Below are 20,263 nucleotides of genomic sequence, written 5' to 3'. Positions count from 1 at the left end.
TGGGGTAATATGCCACAGCGTTAAGGTCTACTTTATTGCACTTAGAGACGTTGGTGGTCGTGCGGCCACCGGATTGAGATTGTACCCGCTTCATTGCGGGGTATCCGCCCCGATGCCACCCACTTCGACCAGGGGCTCTCCCCAGGGGTGGCACCCAGCCACAGCAAAGGCCACCTAGCAGGATGGCCTTTGCCGGGAGTCCTGATGCCCCAGAGAGACGGGTATCTACTCCTTGGCTTACGTGGGGAGGCGGCAGCTCAGGCATCGGCAGTACGATCCCTGTGTTGTCAGGGGGCTACAACCTAGAGGGTACATGACGACCCCACCACAACGAACTGGCTACCGTGCTGGATTTTGGGTGCCATGGGTAGTCCATAGTGATCGTGGGTGCAGATGATGATGCACTAAGGGCGTAACTTACACAATCCATCAGGTGTGTATGCCCAAAATGAGGGATGGAGGGTGCAGTTACGACGCCCAGACGATAAAGAGTGCCAAGGTCTTAGGGCACAGAGGACTGATGGTGCACCACGTAAGGGGTCCTTCCCCAAAAGGCTCTTACTTCTGTTGAATTTGGAAAAATGGAGGTCAAACCCTAATGGGGACCATCACATTAAAGGCCGAAACAGTTGAGACTCCTTTTAGTCGCCTCTTACGACAGGCAGGAATACCGCGGGCCTATTCTAACCCCCAAACCCGCAGGGGGGAAATGGACACTGGCAGACAGTGTTTGTTGGTAATGAGGATCACCCTGTGGCTAAACATGCCTTGGAGCACGGCCAGCACATCTTGGCACAGTGTTACACCGTCCGGGTTATGTGGACACTTCCCACTAACACCAACCTGTCAGAACTCCGGAGATGGGAACTTGCCCTTCAGTATATCCTCTCTTCTCGTTATCCGCCAGGCCTCAACCTCCGCTAATTTCAAGTTGCCGCCACTCGTACCTCACCTGTCTTTCAACATCATTTTTGCCTCTGTACTTCTGCCTCGACTGACATCTCTGCCTAATCTCTTTGCCTTTACAAATGTCTGCTTGTGTCTGTGTATGTGTGGTTGGATATGGGTGTGTGTGCAAGTGTATACCTGTTCTTTTTTCCCCCTAAGGTAAGTCTTTCCGCTCCCGGGATTGGAATGACTCCTTACCCTCTCCCTTAAAACGCACATCCTTTCTGCTTTTTTCATATTCTATTCGAATTTTACGATTCCAACAGGACAAAAACATGCCGCGTGAACTTACATTTGAAGAAATTCTAGCAGAACTAGAGAACCATCAAGAGAGTGACAATGAAGATGATATACAGAATTGGCGATTATTCCACCCGATGCAGATGTAATAACAGATGAAGAAGACACTGACGAAAATGTACTGTTGTACAAGATGACGCCGGTACTTTAGAGCTCACAACCAGCTGAGATGAAGTTAATGCTACAGTTGTACATCCAGAAGCCAAAAGAAGGAAAGCGTTGGGAGGTGGAGGAGAAAGTAGTATGTTATCTACAAAAAAATATATATGTAAGTGGTATAAATGTCAACCAACGTACACAAACAATAGTAAACCAGGGAAGAGCAACAAACATTATGATGCGGAATGTCTAGCAAATAACACAGTACCCCAGGTGTTTGAGGATTTTTTTTTCTGAGAAACTAATGGATACTATTATTGAACAAAGCGAAATTTATGCTTGCCAACATAACAGAATAAATTTTCTGCTAACCAAAGAAGAACTAAAATTATTTATTGGCGTACTACTTCTGAGTGGTTATCATAAGCTTCCCCACAAGAATAAGTACTGGGAACAGGCTCCTGATGTCGGTGTTCCTTTAGTCTTCAACTCCGGGTCAAGAAATAGGTTTTGTGAAATAAAGAGATTCATTCATCTCAATGACAACTCCAAAATAGACAGAAACGACAAGATGTACAAACTGAGGTTATAATTTGAAATGCTGAAATAGGAATTTGGTAAATTTGGCGTATTTCATTCAGAACTCTCAACTGATGAAATAATGGTACATTACTATGGCAAACATTCAGCTAAAATGTTTCTGAGGGAAAAGCCTATCAAATTTGGATATAAAATTTGGTGTCTTACAAGTTCCAATGGCTTTCTTTATAATTTTTCACCATACTGTGGCAAGACTGACAACAAACAGGAGCCTTTAGGTGCAAGGGTAATAAATGAACTAACCACCATGATTCCAGAATCAGAGTATCCAAATTATAAGCGTTTCTTTGACAACTATTTCACCAGTGTTGACACACTGATCACACTCTGAAAGAGTAAAATGAAAGCTGCAGGAACAATAACAGAGATCCGAACTAATGCATGTCCTTTGATTGACTCGAAAAGAATGGCAAAAGGAAGGAACGAGGATTCTATGACTACATATTTGACAAAGAGAATGAAGTTCTGGTTGTGAAATGGAGTGACAACAAACCAGTATGTGTAGTGACAAATAACAGTACTATTATTCCTCGAGTTCTACTAAAATATATTCACGGGCAAAAAAAAGGAAATATCTGTTACACTGCCACATATCATTGAAGAATACAATGCCCACATGGGTGGCATATATCTACTGGACAAGCAGATATCACTTTATAGGACGAGGATAAGGTCAAAGAAATGGTGGTGGCCATTATTCACACAGATGATATATATCTGCATAGTAAACACATGGCGTGCATACCAAATTGCTAACTCTAATGAGAAGCTCTTACTTTTGGATGTCCGACAGAGAATAGTGATGTTTTTTCTATCAAAGAAAAAAGGATCAGTACCAAAACAAAGAGGACCACAAGGAAGCAAATTGATGGGAGGACGGGTGAGCACAGATGTACGACTAGATCCAGGAAATCATTTGTTCGTGCCAAGTAAAACACAGAAGAAATGTGCTTACTGCAAGAAAAAAACAACAAAAATTTGTGATAGGTGCAATGTTGGTGTACATGACAAGTGTTTTGCTTCATTTCATACTGAATATACATTCCATAACATTAAAATATTCTTTATTTAATGTTTGTGTTGCTTCTTACAATATTATGCATGGAGAATAAGATTGTGAATTTGGATAGCGCATTTGGCCAATGTCCCAAAAATGGGACTTCTGTAGTTTTTGATCTAATAAACTGAAACTTTTCAAAACAACTTTTTATTCAATTTATCACTCAATGTAACATATTTATGTATAAAAGTTTGCAAAAAAAAGATCCAATAGAGTTTTGGCCAGTAAAGGGTTAAGGGAAAACCAGATGTAACACAAAATGTCTGGCACAAAATCTGCTACAGGAACTACATCACAAACCCCGCCTGCTCACAGATTATGCAAAGGACAATGGTAACTTCCGAAAATTCTCAAAAATACACATTTATTTGCATTGACATACAATGAAATTCAGGGGTGATGTATACTTTGGCTGAGCTGTGAACCACAAAGCATTGATTTGCTACGTAAATTACGTATACAAAACACTGGTAGCACTAACTTACAAAGTATAGTTTTGCAGGCATCTCAAAATTCTGAAACTAAACTATTTCTCACATAATTTGACAACAAAATAAGAGACAGACTATTCTGAATGAGGATGATAGGCATACTGTTCTAAAAATTTTTGAAAGAGCACAATTTAGTTTAAGCCTACAATTGACGCTAATAGTACTAGTTTATCATGGGATTCCCAAATGTTTGAAATTTCACAACATATCAGAATTCAAACAAGTAACGATACAATCAATGAAAAATTACACAGAAGTGACATGAACAGCAAAATATACAAATATAGAACTTCAAACAGACACATTATCTAGTACAAACAGTCCCCACATAAGGGAAACTTCCTAAGTCAGCTTTATTTAAATGGGTAAATAAAATAAATAACAAAACTGGAAATTGTCCCTCCTCTTGCAATGAATTGCTACTGGACAACTGCTTTTGTACATTAAATGGAGAGTACAGTACACATCTAATTAACACCAATGGATTTCTTTTCACAGAATAACAATCTTTGGATACTGTACTGCATAGTGTGGGAATTCTGAGACACTCTGGGTTGCTGCAGAGTGATTCATTTTCTAAAATAGACAATGTGTAGTGGTGTACACTGTTAACACACTAGGCATATTACACGGGCCACTTGTTCACTCCTTTTGTACACACATCAGTTAGACTCAGGTAGCAATGGAGTTTAAAAGAAGACATTCATACATGGCACTGAATTTAAGATAGAAGTGAATTTAAAGCAGTATTTGGAATCTCTTCATGCAATAAACCAACAGTCTGCTGCTGATTTAATGATTTCTGAGACACACTCTTGAAGACTGAAGTCAATAATGACAGCCACTACTGAAACAAACTAGCTTCACCTCTGGATAATGATGACTGAAGAGGACAGCTCCCCACTGTCTCTACCAACAAAATGAATGCAACCTTTGAATCAGATCAGAACTAGTTTGTTGAGTTCCTGCATGGCAATCTTCAGATCAGAAAAATAGTTGTGAAGATTAGTTGTTAGATACAACACCTTTTAACACTTGAGTAAAAAAACTTGCTGCTAAATCCTGATATTAAACAGTTGAAAAATTTCATTCTCAGTGGTCAAAAGCAGCATACAATAACTAATGACAGAAAACAACTGTACCAATCTTAGAAACAAACATGTGATAGACCTTCTCAGAACACACCCATATGGCAAAAGTGAAAAAGAGGACACAAAAATTATTAATATAATTGGATGAAAATGATATTTTTCAACTTAAGATAATATAGTTGCTAAAAATATTTTTAATTAAGCAACTAGTTTCAGCTCGAAAAGCCATTTTTCGGTTTACACACATAGCGAGGTCCCACAGAAATAAAAAGGCAGCAAACTCACACTATGTGCTACTGTTCATCATGGCTTACAAATTACAGTAGAAATGGTACTGTTTGTTGTACTTTAAAAACATTTAAAATGACTTTTTGGGCCAGAAATAACTGTACAGGGTGATTCAAAAAGAATACCACAACTTTAAAAATGTGTATTTAATGAAAGAAACATAATATAACCTTCTGTTATACGTCATTACAAAGAGTATTTAAAAAGGTTTTCTTCACTCAAAAACAAGTTCAGTGATGTTCAATATGGCCCCCTCCAGACACTCGAGCAATATCAACCCGATACTCCAACTCGTTCCACACTCTCTGTAGCATATCAGGCATAACAGTTTGGATAGCTGCTGTTATTTCTCGTTTCAAATCATCAATGGTGGCTGGGAGAGGTGCCCGAAACACCATATCCTTAACATACCCCCATAAGAAAAAATCGCAGGGGGTAAGATCAGGGCTTCTTGGAGGCCAGTGATGAAGTGCTCTGTCACGGGCTGCCTGGCGGCCGATCCATCGCCTGGGGTAGTTGACGTTCAGGTAGTTACGGACAGATAAGTGCCAATGTGGTGGCGCTCCATCCTGCTGAAATACGAATTATTGTGCTTCTTGTTCGAGCTGAGGGAACAGCCAATTCTCTAACATCTCCAGATACTGTAGTCCAGTTACAGTAGCACCTTCGAAGAAAAAGGGACCAAAATCTTTATTGGCTGAAATGGCACAGAAAACGCTCACCTTAGGTGAGTCACGTTCATACTGAGTTGTTTCCCGCGGATTCTCAGTGCCCCATACACAGACATTGTGACGGTTGACTTTCCCGTTAGTGTGGAAAGTTGCTTCATCACTAAACACAATCTTTGAAACGAAAGATTCATCTGTTTCCATTTGAGCAAGGATCAAATCACAGAAATCGATTCTTTTAATCTTATCAGCTGCAGACAGTGCTTGAACCAATTTCAGACGATAAGGTTTCATAACTAACCTTTTTCGTAGGACTCTCCATACAGTTGATTGTGGAATTTGCAGCTCTCTGCTAGCTCTGCGAGTCGATTTTCCTGGGCTGCGAACAAATGCTTGCTGGATGCGTGCTACATTTTCATCACTCGTTCTCGGCTGTCCAGAACTTTTCCCTTTGTACAAACACCCATTCTCTGTAAACTGTTTATACCAACGTTTAATACACCACCTATCAGGAGGTTTAACACCATACTTCGTTCGAAATGCATGCTGAACAACTGTCGTCGATTCACTTCTGCCGTACTCAATAACACAAAAAGCTTTCTGTTGAGCAGTCGCCATCTTAGCATCAACTGACGCTGACGCCTAGTCAACAGCGCCTCAAGCGAACAAATGTACAACTAAATGAAACTTTATACCTCCCTTAATTCGCCGACAGATAGTGCTTATCTCTGCCTTTTGTCGTTGCAGAGTTTTAAATTCCTAAAGTTGTGGTATTCTTCTTGAATCACCCTGTATAATTAAGGAGAGGTCTTATTAAAATACAACAGCTTAAATGCAAAAAATATCACCTTCATTCATTATGAAGGTTGTCGTAATGTCAGAGACATTTTGAATGTATCACACATATGTAAATTTAATTACCTGAGCAGATCAGTATCCTTCATCACTCCAAGTAATGTTGTAAACAGGATATGCAGTCTTCAGAATTTCTACATTCTTGCTGTGGTCTGCCTTCCCAAACCCCTGAAATGAAGCAGTCTTTGGGTATTTTAAAACTAAAGTACAATTAAAAAGTGTGCTACATATCACAATAATAATTAAACACTAAAACGAGAACTCTTAACTACAACTACATCATAAGTAAACAATGTGCTTGTACGTACACTAAAAATGCATCTAATACAGAGCACATGAAACCGTAAAGCAATCTGAAATTTTCTAAACCACACATCACAACACAAAAGCAGCAGAAAAAGGGAGTGTGTAAAGACCTTCAGAACAGATGTGCAAGATGCAGCATCAGAATTAATTTTTCTATTGATGGGTCTGGCATTGTACACAACACTGAAACACAAGCAGCAGTAACCGTGCAAAAACATTAAACACTTACCCACAATCTGCAACTGTATTAACTGTGTTAAATGAAACAGGTAGGTCACAAAATGTGTGAAACACAGTCTGAAAAGTATAAAATAGGTGCGAGGGGTACAGAGGAATCATTTGGTCTGCTCCAAGTGCAAGGAATTGTTGATTTGAGTAATTATGACAACTGTTCTGGCAACTGGAAAAAGTCTTGTAAAAACACCAGGCTCACCACAATTCACGTGCTGCCGTAACTATACTCAATCAAAAGATACAGAAGCTGGTAATAATAATAATAATAATAATAATAATAATAATAATAATAATAATAATAATGTCATAAAATTATGGGACAGAAGATCCTCTCTCTCTCTCTCTCTCTCTCTCTCTCTCTCTCTCTCTCATGCTACATATACAACTCTCTCTCGCTAAATATACAAGTGGAAGCAAGGATTGTGGCCTCAAAAGTAATCTGAAAGGTGTAAGAAAAAATCATGAATCAGATTGAACAGCACAGTTGGTATCAGCATTGTCCACGGAAGGCAAGGTTTCAAGATGTAGTCCTGGCCCGGCACATAGTTTTAATTTGTCAGGAAGTTTCATAATCATGGCTGCTACCCAGAACAACAGTAGCCATTTCAACCATAACACTTGTCCACAACACCACACCCAAATTATTGTACACGGTTGTAAGAAGCATGATGATGATGATTTACAGGTATTAACGTCTGGTGACATTTGCTTCTGACCATCTAACAAGGTATTCTATAATTTGTGCCATGTAACCGAAGCAGAAACTGCTTTCCCATGGAGGAGCTTGGCGTATAACATTCTTAAAAACTTTAAAAATACTTGAATTATAGGGCACACAACGTATGAACAGAAACTTCACTGTTCTTAAAATAATTTTTGTTAACTGTGGTCTGCAGCTTATACGAATTGTAGAAATGTCATCATGTAACACTTTAAGCTGTTGATAATTTTTTTTTTACGATGCAACCAGTTTTGCTCAAAGACCATTTTTGAGCACTTGTTGTACCCACAGCATGGAAACAGGAAAAATTCAGGCAAAATGGATACTTCAAAATTGTAGTAACAATACATACAATGCTTGTGGATATTTAATTTATATTTCTGACATTGTATTCTTTTGATATATATAGTTTTTGCTGGTAATCAAATTCTGTAAGTGTTGCTTGTATTGTTACTATAATTTTCAAACATTCTTTTCATCCCAAATTTTCCCGTATCCACGATGTATATACAACAGGTGCCTGAAAATGGTCTTCAACTGAAACCAGTCACACAGTAAAAAATTAAGTTGAATAACAGCTCAAGATGACACATACTGTCATTTCTACAACTCACTGCTTTTGGTATCACCTGTGAGTAGCTGTACGCTTTGATGACGTTGGCACTGGGGTCGTGCTGTATTCTGCCACCACCAGTGCACTCGGTATCAACGCCGAGGCCTTTCACCCTGTCCATCGTCTCATCGTAGACGTCCGAATGGAAGCCAACTCACTTGTATCCTCGCACCTAGTAGCAGGAACCATAGTCAAACTTTGAAGAAAATGTATCAAGAGTACTAAGCAAGAAGAAAACACAAAAGTAGCAACGTTAGTGGAAATTGTGGCGTCAAAAATAATCTGAAAACACAACTTAAAGGAGCTGTTGTTATATCCACTATCTATAGGAAACACAAACAGGAGCTTCTGTTTTTTTTTTTTTTTTTTTTTTTTTCATACCTACTGCAAATGCAAACGAAAGCTTTTGTATATTTGTTTGGACATGTGTTCTCTCGGAAAACACTGAACATAACGTAAATCATCTAGCTGACAAGGTAGTTGGCAACATCAGCACATGGCTTTTGGAGAACGGATTAATACTTCACTGCCAACAACTGAACTCTTGTAAAATAGAAATAGTCTTGTCCTGAGCTGGTCGAACAGACATTTTAAATTCTTAAGACTGAAGATAGATGAAAAGCTCTCTCAGAAGTATCATGTTCAACACCTTAAGCAGAAAATGAACACTTCTGTCTTCACTATACACTATGTCTTGGACACAAACACAAAAGCTTGTTTACTTTTGCTCTGTTATCTCATATGGTGTTATAGTTTGGGGCAATTCTGTGCACTTGGCAAGAATATTCTCATCCCTGAAAAATGCAGTCAGCAAGGCCTGCAGTGCCAGCTTGTGAACATTCAGGGTTGCCGCAAGTTTCCCCAAGTGACATTCCCCGATTTCCAGCAAGTTTTAGCATTTTTCCCTGACAAATTTCGAGGTCTCAAGGGCAAGTAAAGACATAAGTTCACAAAAAAAAAATGTAAGGACTTCTGTATTTCTTCCCCTCATGAGCAAAAATCTTAAGTACTAATGTCAGCATCTTTTGTAATGAACAGTTTTTAGATGGAAAAAGAAAGACAATGGTATATAATATTCCATGAAGACCACTGATGTTATTTTATTTCAATAAAACTAAACGTATTTGGTGACACAAATAGGCATTTCATTGGAGTTGCTAGACAGATTTAAAATACCTACACTGATTTCAGAAATAACCTCAGAAAAAAGTAGGCCTATTGAAAGAAGTATATAAGGCAGGCCAAAATATACAGGTACATAGCATACAAACTGCCTGTGACTGCCACAAGTTGTTCTTCCTATCGCTCATACTTTCTAATTTACAGGGTGTACATTACATCTGGGAACACTTTCAATTATTTATTGCACAAGAACCAAACATAGCACAGATATCACACATATGTCATTTTGAAGAGAAACCCTGAAAGTTCTTTTTCATGTATACCACCACAGCATACTTTGGTGATTTTCCGATAGCACCAGTCATAAACATGGCAAATTCAGGTGCGGAGCGAGCTTTCTGCGTGTTGGAGTTCGACAAAAAAAGTGTGTGCTACAGCTGTTCAATGGATGTTTAGAACAAAGTACGGTAAGAAACCACCAATAAGGAAGGCACAACAAATTTATTATGATGGGTTGCTTGTGCCCAGCACAGAGAAGCAGACATCCCAGTGTGAGTGAAGTGAATTTGGATTGCATACAAGAGAGATTCATAAGGAGTCCAAAGAAATTGGTGCGTCGTGCATCCCATGAACTCGAAATGGCTCCACTGACTGTGGCAAGTCATGCGACAGAAGTTGTCTATGAAACCATTCAAATTGGAGCTAGGGTAGAAGGTCAATAACAACGACAAAGACAAGTGTTTTGAGTTTTGTTCACAGTTGCAACAATTGAATAAGGACGGGGATGGAATTTTTGATCGCTTAAGTTTTAGCAATGAAGCCACTTTTCACACTAATGGGAAAGTGTACATGCATAATTGTCGAATCTGGGGTGCAAAGCATCCACACGAATGCATTAAATTTGGGTGTGATTCACTAAATGTAAATGTTTTTTGTGCTTTGCCGTGTCGAAAACTGTACGGACCATTCTTCTTCGCGAAGAGAACTGTCACTGGATATTCCTACTCGGATATGTTGCAGCAATGGCTGATGCCTCAGATTCAATTGGGCTCTCCGTTCATCTTTCAGCAGGATGGGGCTCCACCCCATTTTCATCGGGAAGTTTGTGGGTACCTGAATACGGAGCTGCCGCATCGATGAACTGGCCGTGCTACAGAAGGGAACAGCTGTTTCATGAAATGGCCTCCCTGATCACCAGACCTCACTCCGTGTGACTTTTTTTCTGTGGGGACACATTTAAGATCCGGTGTATGTATGGTCCTGTATAAATTATTTTCTAAGCCCCAAAATGTACTAGAATAAATAAAATGTTTATAAAACAATGTACCGCACACTGTACTTGCAGTGAGAAAGTCACAATTCCTGAACTCCATCGCCCGTGGCCTCTGGCCTGCCGAGGAGCACCACAGTCCTGAGTCCTCGGATAAATCACGAAAACCCACTGCATTATACCACACACAAACAGAGCCGGCCTGGGAAGAGATCGGCGAGACTAGATACGATGGGCAGGGCTTGCACATTATTGGGAAACGATGGGCTTCAAATCGGCAGACCCAATCCGTTAGAGAGACCCACAGAAATGGCCTGTGGTTTTGGCCCATCATGGAAGTCCATTCATGTGGCCAGCTTTACACAAGTCACTGACATTATGTTGACGAAATGAGATTTTATTTTATTTTTTTTGTTTGTGGTTTTAGGGCGCAAAAAGTCTATGGTCATTAGCGCCCAGCCTGTGACGTAGGAAACAGGAAAAAAAACGAAATTTAAATCCAGCAGCAATGGGAACAAAGTCATAAAATTTGAGAAACTAAAGGCAGAAGGAATGCGTAAAAATCCACTATAGAAAGGGGTTGGTTGTCCCCAAAAAAGCTTCAAATGACTGACGTCATTTCACTGTCACTAATAAACTGGAGAACGCGGTCGGCTGAGCGCGTGTCATCTGCTAAAATCGACGATAGATCAGGCGATAGCTGTAGACTGGAGCGTAACGGGTTAACATAGGGGCATTCAATTAAAAGGTGTCTGACCGTCCACAGCTGAGAGCAGTGGGGACAGAGTGGGGGAGGATCACCGCTTAAAAGATGACGATGGCTAAAAAGACAGTGCCCTATCCGGAGTCTAGCTAAAATTACCTCCTCCCGACGACGCGTTCGGGAGGAAGAGGTCCAAGCGCAAGGAAGGGCTTTCACTTCCCGCAATTTATTATGGGGAAGTGTTGACCAATGCGCATGCCTTAAATGAGCAACTTGGCGACATAAACCGCTCCGTAGATCGGTAATGGGAAGCGACTGAATAGCTGGCCGAGGAAGAGAGACTGCAGCCTTGGCCGCTATATCGGCCGCCTCATTCCCACAGATACCAGCGTGTCCCGGGAGCCAGAGGAACGCCACCGAGACGCCCCCCAGGTGGAGCAAGTGCAGACAGTCCTGAATCCGGTGGACCAGAGGGTGCACAGGGTAAAGAGCTTGGAGACTTAGGAGAGAGCTGAGAGAATCTGAGCAGATTACGTACTGTATCCGCTGATGGCGGCGGATGTAGTGGACAGCCTGGAGAACAGCGTAAAGCTCCGCAGTACAAACAGAACACTGGTCGGGAAGCCGAAAGTGATTTGGGGTGTCGCCAACAATATAGGCACTCCCTACACCTAACGATGTTTTCAAGCCGTCGGTGTAAATAAATGTGGTGTCCGTCATTTGTGCACATAGAGCAGCAAATGCCCGACGGTAAACAAGTGTAGGGGTACCATCCTTGGGAAATTGACATAGGTCTCGGAGCAAGTCGATCCGGGGACGGAGCCAAGGCGGTGCCGTACCCCAAGTTGTCAAGAAGGTTTTAGGAAAGCGGAAGGAAAGAGAATGGAGCATTTGACGGAAGCAGACTCCCGGGGGTAGTAGGGAGGAGGAGCGGCCTGCATACCCTACATCAAAGGAGGCGTCGAAAAAAAGGTCATGGGCTGGATTAGCAGGCATGGAAAAAAGATGGCTAGCATAACGACTCAGAAGGACTGACCGCCGTTTGGACAGCGGAGGTTCAGCAGTCCCAGCATAAAGGCTTTCCACAGGGCTGGTGTAAAAAGCTCCAGACACCAAACGTAATCCACGGTGGTGGACAGAGTCGAGACGCCGAAGAATAGACGGCCGAGCAGAGGAGTAGACTATGCTTCCATAATCCAATTTCGAGCGCACTAAGGCGCGATAGAGGCGAAGAAGGACCACACGGTCCGCTAGCCAGGAGGTACCATTCAGGACATGGAGGGTGTTAAGGGAACGCAGACAGCGAGCCGAAAGATAGGAAACGTGGGAGGACCAGCACAGTTTTCTGTCAAACATAAGACCCAAGAATTTAGCGACGTCGGAAAACGGAAGGTTGACAGGACCTAGATGTAAGGAGGGCGGAAGAAACTCCTTACGTCGCCAAAAATTAACACAAACTGTCTTACTGGGTGAGAAACGGAAGCCGGTTTCGATGCTCCACGAGTGGAGGCGATCGAGACATCCTTGAAGACGTCTTTCAAGAAGGCTGGTCCGTTGAGAGCTGTAGTAGATGGCAAAATCGTCCACAAAGAGGGAGCCCGAGACATCAGGAAGGAGACAATCCATAATTGGATTAATGGCAATGGCAAACAGTACAACACTCAGCACGGAGCCCTGGGGTACCCCGTTTTCTTGGGAGAAAGTACGGGAGAGAGTGGTGTTCACCCGCACCCTAAATGTGCGCTCTGCCATAAATTCGCGAAGAAAAAGGGGCAGCCGGCCCCGAAAGCCCCAAGAGAACAGTGTGCGGAGGATGCCTGTCCTCCAACAGGTATCGTATGCTCTCTCCAGATCAAAAAATATTGCTACCGTTTGGCGTTTCCGGAGAAAATTGTTCATGATATAAGTGGAGAGAGCAACAAGTTGGTCAACTGCAGAACGATGCTTTCGGAATCCGCATTGGGCTGGTGTTAAAAGACTGCAGGACTCCAGCCACCAAGCTAAACGGTAATTCACCATACGCTCCAAAACCTTACAGACACTACTCGTGAGAGAAATGGGGCGATAGCTAGAGGGGAGATGTTTGTCCTTTCCAGGTTTCGGAATGGGAACGACAATAGCTTCCCGCCATCGCCTGGGAAAGGTACTGTCGGTCCAAATTCGATTATAAAGGCGAAGGAGGTAACGCAGACTATGGGTTGATAAATGCAGCAACATTTGGACATGGATACCATCCGGTCCTGGGGCGGAGGAGCGAGAAGAAGAGAGGGCATGTTGGAGTTCCCGCATGGAGAAAACAGTATTGTAGCTCTCGTGATTGTGAGAGGAGAAAGCAAGATGTCGCACTTCCGCTGCAAGTTTCTTAAGGAGAAACTCTGGCGGGTAATTTGAAGAGCTCGAAATCTCAGCAAAGTGCTGACCCAATGAGTTAGAAATTGCGACGGGGTCCACTAAGGTATCATTCGCGACAGTGAGCACAGAGACCGGGGAGAAACTAGGCGCGCCTGAGAACCGTCGAAGCCGACTCCAAACTTCGGAGGAGGGAGTGAAGGTGTTAAATGAGCTAATAAAGAATTTCCAGCTTGCCTTCTTGCTATCGTGGATGACGTGACGGCATCACTCACGGAGCTGCTTATATCGGATACAGTTGGCCAAAGTTGGATGGTGACTGAAAATGCGAAGAGCACGTCGCCGCTCACGTATTGCGTCACGGCATGCCTCGTTCCACCAAGGAACTGGGGGGCGCTGGGGCAATTCGGAGGTGCGTGGTATTGAACGTTCCGCAGCGGTGAGAGTAACGTCGGTAACATGTGTGACCTCATCGTCGACGCTGGGAAAGCGACGGTCATCGAATGTCGCTAGAGACAAAAAAAGTGTCCAATCGGCTTGGGCAAACTTCCAGCGTCGCAAGCGCATATATGGCAGTTGAGGCTGCAGTCGAAGAACACATAGAAAGTGGTCACTCGAGTGTGTATCATCAAGGGCGAACCATTCGAAGCGCCGAGCTAGCGGAACAGTACCGACCGCAAGGTCCAAATGAGATAAATTTGTCGTGGAGGCAGACAAAACTGTGGGGACCCCAGTGTTGAGGCAGACTAGATCCGCTTGGTGGAAGACGTCTAGCAATAGGGAGCCACGTGGACAAGGATGCGGAGATCCCCAAAGCGGGTGGTGGGCATTGAAGTCCCCAACCAGCAAATATGGGGGTGGAAGCTGATCAAGAAGATGAAGGAGATCGGCTCGTGCCATTGGTGTGGACGATGGAATGTATACCGTACAAAGAGAGAACGTGTATCCAGAAAGGGAAAGACGGACGGCGACAGCTTGGAAGGAACTGTTTAAGGGGATTGGGTGATAATGGAGAGTATCATGGAGCAGAATCATGAGTCCTCCATGGGCTGGAGTGCCTTCAACAGAGGGGAGGTCATATCGGATGGACTGAAAATGAGGGAGAACAAAGCGGTCATGGGGACGCAGCTTTGTTTCCTGAAGACAGAAGATGACCGGCGAGTAGGATCGTAAGAGGATCGACAATTCATCCCGATTGGCTCGAATGCCGCGGATATTCCAGTGGATAATGGACATAGGGTGAACAGAAAATGGAGGAACGTGACCAAGGGTGCTGTCAACTCAACGACTGCTCAGAGCTTGCGACCGACAGCATGGAATGGCAATCAGTCGAAGGCAGAAGATCCTGATCCATAGGTTGGTCAGGAGCAGCTCCTGCCACCAGCGATCGGCCGGTTGACCGGCCACCAGCAGTGCGCCTCGGCGACACAGAAGACGGCCGAGGGCGATTTCCGCCAGGTGGTGGTGTAGATGGGACACGGCGTGGCGGAGAAGGAGAGGAACTGTGTTTCTTCGTAGCCTTCTTGGAAGTATGATGTTTAGATGAAGGAGGAACCGATGGTTGTGAAGTTGCGGTATGTAAAAACTCTTCACGAGAATGCTCCTTTTTCGAAGACTTGGCGTCTGACTTTTGGGCTCGAGATTTAGCAGAACCCGACGAAGGGTGAGCCATTGAGTGGGCAGGCGAAAGTGGTGAGGTTGAACGGGCGATCTTTGCGCTGGCCGATCTGACGACCGTGGTACTAAAGGTGAGGTCACAAGTCTGCGTGGCCGCCTCCTTTGTTGGCCGAGGAGAAGCAAGGACAGTGCTGAATTTTCCTTTCTGAGGCACGGTGGGCTGTCGACTGGCGAATAATTTTCGAGCAGCAAAGGTCGATACCTTTTCCTTCACTCTTATTTCCTGGATGAGCTTTTCGTTCTTATAAATGGGGCAATCTCGAGAGGAAGCAGCATGGTCACCCATACAGTTTATGCAGCAAGGGGATGGAGGTGGACAAGCACCCTCATGGGCATCCTTGCCACACGTAACACATTTGGCCAGATTGGAACAGGACTGGCTGGTGTGATTGAACCGCTGTCATCGATAGCAACGCATAGGGTTTGGGACATAAGGGCGAACGGAAATTATCTCATAGCCTGCTTTGATTTTTGATGGGAGTTGAACTTTGTCAAATGTCAAGAAGACAGTGCGGGTTGGAATGATGTTCGAGTCAACCCTTTTCATAACCCGATGAACAGCCGTGACGCCCTGGTCAGACAGGTAGTGCTGAATTTCTTCGTCAGACAATCCATCGAGGGAGCGTGTATAAACGACTCCACGGGAGGAATTTAAGGTACTGTGCGGTTCCACCCTGACAGGGAAGGTGTGGAGCAGAGAAGTACGCAGCAATTTTTGAGCCTGGAGGGCACTGTGTGTTTCTAATAACAGGGTGCCATTCCGTAATCTGGAACAAGACTTTACAGGACCCGCAATTGCGTCGACAACTTTCTGAATAATGAAAGGGTTGACCGTAGAAAAGTCGTGACCTTCGTCAGACCGAGAAACAACAAGGAACTGTGGCAACGATGGAAGAACCGTCTGTGGCTGAGACTCAGTGAACTTACGTTTGTGAGCAGACATAGTGGAAGGTGAGGAAACCATTGCGGAAGAATCCCCCATGATTACCGGCGTCTCCGATGGCGAGCTCCTGGGGGCCCTCACCGAGGGCACACCCGCCTTAGGTGATTGTTCACACCTCCCGACAAACGGACGGAGGGACCAATTGGCACTTTCGGAAGGTATCAGCTCGGGTAATCACCCCTCCCTGGGCCTGGCCGTTACTAGGGGGTACGTACGTGTCCTACCCGCCTACCCGGGGCGGGGAATTACGCGTTACCCTGTCACCGGCTACGCATTGAAGTGCGTGGGTCGGCCTTCAGACACGCACAGGGAGGAAAAAAGAGAAAGGGAAAGGAAAGAAGAGGGGGTCTCAAACGCCGCAGCGGAGAAAAGGGCAAGGAGAAGAGGGAAGGAAAAGGGAAGGACAGAGGAAGAACGAGGACTTGTAAGTGTAGAAAGCAAGGAATTTGGAACAGTTTCGAGCGTCCGTCTCCGGACGTAGGCACAAACCATACTCCCAGAGGGGGGAGAAAGGGAAGGAAAGAGCCAGAGGTGAGGGGGGGGGGGGGGGGGCGGGGGGCGAAGATGGGGGACGGGGAGGGATGCGGAAAGGGAAGGGAAGGTATGCAGCCCGGAAAGGAAGGAGGGCCACATTAGCTCGGGGTCCCGTGCTCGCTACGTACGTGTCCACAAAAGAGTTGTGGACCCCCTGGGAGGACGAAATGAGATGGTGGTGATAAATCCATCAATTTGTGCAAATACTCTGAGAATTAATGCTAATGAAGATAGGTAGCAACTCACCGTAAAGATGATCAGTGAACCATGGACAGACACGTAGAAAAGACAATCACACTCTCACAACTAAATTTTTGGCCATAGCCTTTCTTGGAAAATAACACACACACACACACACACACACACACATATTCACACAATCACTCAGACACAACTCGTGCACATATGACCGTTGTCTCCAGCCACTGGGTCAACAATCTCCAAGAATCATATCAAAACAAACCACCCCTCACGCCTCCCATCGGCAGCTACTAGGCTAGTGAGAAGAAGTGGTGGCAGCACTGACTGCAAGCTGAGGGGAGTGGTAGGAAGTGGAGAAGCAGTAAGAATGAGGGAGTAGGGAAGCGGTGCATGTATTAAGCTGTACCCAGCCAGCGACGATGCAGGAAATCCCAGTAAACAAACTGTTTCATCTACTGAGACAAAAAACAAGATTTCTCCAGGTTTTTCTTTTTTTTCCAAATTTCCCAGCAGGGCAGAAAAAAAGAGTGATACACTTAAGTATTCAAATCCACACACAAAGGTTACCTTGTGGTATGCTAGAATTCCGCACAGGAGACCCTCACAATACATGAGAACTACTCTATGCAACATGTAATTTATCCTAATTTCTCTTAATTTCATATTTTATTAATTCTGTAATTTTTTGTTTATAAATTTTATATTCAGCTTTCTGTAAACTAGGTACCACCTCATCCCACGAGCTTTGGCTCAAAGTCTCAAGATACGCGATAAAAAAAATAAATGCCAATCCCAAAACCTCACACACCAATATAATGATCTGCATGCAATCATTCTGTTGATAATGGCACATTAAATTTGGGAAAAAAAAAATATATGCATTCAGCCCCCTCACATCATTACATCATCAGTGCAAACCAGACGATATTTCTCGTGTAAATCTGCACAGCTATCTGGCAGTTCACACTTAAGGATACACGGCATTTTTCCAGCTCAATATTATGTAAAAATCAACACCTATTTCTTTCAGGCACTGTTTATAATGTATATGTTTTAAGATTTTTTTGTTGATATCAGGTAATAGAGCACACTTTCTAAACAAATTAGAAGTATTTTGAATATTTTTGAACCTGCTTAGAGTTATTTAAAAAAAGTAACAAGGAAATTCTTCCTCAAACTGACGTACCATTTAATCCAATGTTATACATTTGAAGGAGACCAAATTTTTACCAGACATGCATGACATGGCTGAGGTACTAGACCTATTTAATTCCACCTATTATGTATATTTACGCCCATTTGAAAAGAATGAATGATGAAAGGCTGACAAAGAAAATATTCATGTTTTTTGACAAGAACCCCAGAACCCAAATTACCTGGTTCAAAGAAGTCAAAGCAGACTTAGAGGAGATGGGTATAGGAGAAGATGATATAACCAACAGAGACTTAATGAGAGACAAAATTCAACATTTTGAAGGATTTGAAGCGAAGAAGAGAAGAACTGGAGGAACAGTGTGGACAGAAGACCGAAGGGAGCAGCACAGAGAGAGGATGAAGACATATTGGCAGAAGAGAAAAGAGGAGGAGCGCAATAGGAGAAATGTACATTGAAAAATAGTTGTTTAACGCGGTCCCTAGACGGCCAAAATCGGAATTTAAAAAAAATTTACAAGGATAAAAAAGTATCACATCTTACATTTAATATTTATAATTTTTTCCTAATAAAAATGTTATTTTTTCTATGATTTAGGTGATTCTGCAATAAAGCTTAGGTCTACTACATAAGTATGCGCTACCGAAAGTTACAGAAAAAATTAGAGCAATGCTTTATAAACTTTAGGAAATATTTGTACCTGAATTCTGAAGAAAACAACTTGCGGGAAATTGCGAATGAACATATGAGTCCAATTAAACTGTGCCTCAGAAAATTCCTGAAGCATAGTCTACATCCTGCAGCCTTTCTTCATCTTCAAGCTTCCTCTTGGCATTCCTTTTAGCACTTCTTGCTTCTTTGGTAACTTGAAGAGCGAATCTTTCAGCTTCATGCACCCGTTGTCTGTCACACAGAAGAAATTGATCTTTCATATTAGAGCCACATTTTATGCCTAAATTTCTCAGGACTTCCTACCTTCCTATCACTCCATCATTGAAACATAGCACACCATCTAGTACACCAACTACTAATGTATTTATTCCTACAAAAACATTCTTGAGTAATCTTTCCCGTATGGAATGGTTGAAACTTTCATTTGTATTCTGAGTGCCCCCATGAAGACATTTACCGTATTTACTCGAATCTGAGCCGCACTTCTTTTCCGGTTTTTGTAATCCAAAAAACCGCCTGCGGCTTAGAATTGAGTGCAAAGTAAGCGGAAGTTCTGGAAAATGTTGGTAGGTGCCGCCACAACTAACTTCTGCTGTCGAATATATGTAGCGCTACACAGGCATGCTTTGCAGGCACGAAGATAAATACTGGCGCCAAACCCTCTGCATGAGTGTATTTTAAAAAAAAGGGGTGGCAGACAAGTTTTTCCTCCGCCTCGAGTTTCGACCACTGCATTTTCACACATTATCCAACGAAGTAAATACAAATTCCGTAAAGTGCACCTTTGAATGTAGCAGCATTTCAATGCACTACGAAAATCCCACTGGCAAGACTGTTTGGGATGTTTGTCAATATGGCCAACTCTACGTTCTGAATTTTTTCCTAACTGTGAGAAGAGATGGTTCCTTATAGGAACTTTTACGAATTGTGAATAGCATGCAATATTCTCTTCACATAAGAATAATTACAATATAAACATTTTGCCATGTATTCTTTTGTGTTTGCTGCTAACTCATTTAAATCCTGTCTGCCTAATAAACTACGAAACTAGAGTGAAACAACAGCAAACGCGGAAAAATATAGATATCATCCCATGTTTATATTTGTATTATTCTTATGCCTAATAGTGATTCAGTCAGAAATGAAGCACGGCAATTGACTAGATTTTTAAATCTAAGATGACTAATTTCAGTGCAGAATGTAATGTACTAAAGATGTGCCTGCAAAGATTTTCAAACGGAGAAAAATTTTCGCTAAACTCCTGTTCAGAATATCTTCTATCATACGCTGTCTATTATTTGGTTCTTGTTGATCATTCTCAAAGAAAGCAGGAGTGTAGGTAACAGCAAATAGCAGTCTCTTGCC

At 42.9% G+C, this 20,263-nt stretch overlaps 1 long non-coding RNA gene across 1 annotated transcript in view; it reads right to left on the bottom strand.

Annotated features, from left to right (window-relative positions):
* Nucleotides 1-20,263, bottom strand: part of LOC124620196 — a 37,288-nt gene that overhangs the window by 8,566 nt on the left and 8,459 nt on the right. The window contains exons 2-3 of the long non-coding RNA XR_006980171.1: nt 8,291-8,446; nt 6,467-6,568 (exon numbers count right to left, since the gene is read on the bottom strand). This is a non-coding gene — a long non-coding RNA (uncharacterized LOC124620196). The remainder of the gene's footprint in view (nt 1-6,466; nt 6,569-8,290; nt 8,447-20,263) is intronic.

Source organism: Schistocerca americana, chromosome 1 (genome assembly GCF_021461395.2).
Source record: "Schistocerca americana isolate TAMUIC-IGC-003095 chromosome 1, iqSchAmer2.1, whole genome shotgun sequence".
Taxonomy (NCBI): domain Eukaryota; kingdom Metazoa; phylum Arthropoda; class Insecta; order Orthoptera; family Acrididae; genus Schistocerca; species Schistocerca americana.
The sequence above is the reverse complement of the archived record's forward strand: the minus strand, read 5'-3'. Positions and strand labels throughout refer to the sequence as shown.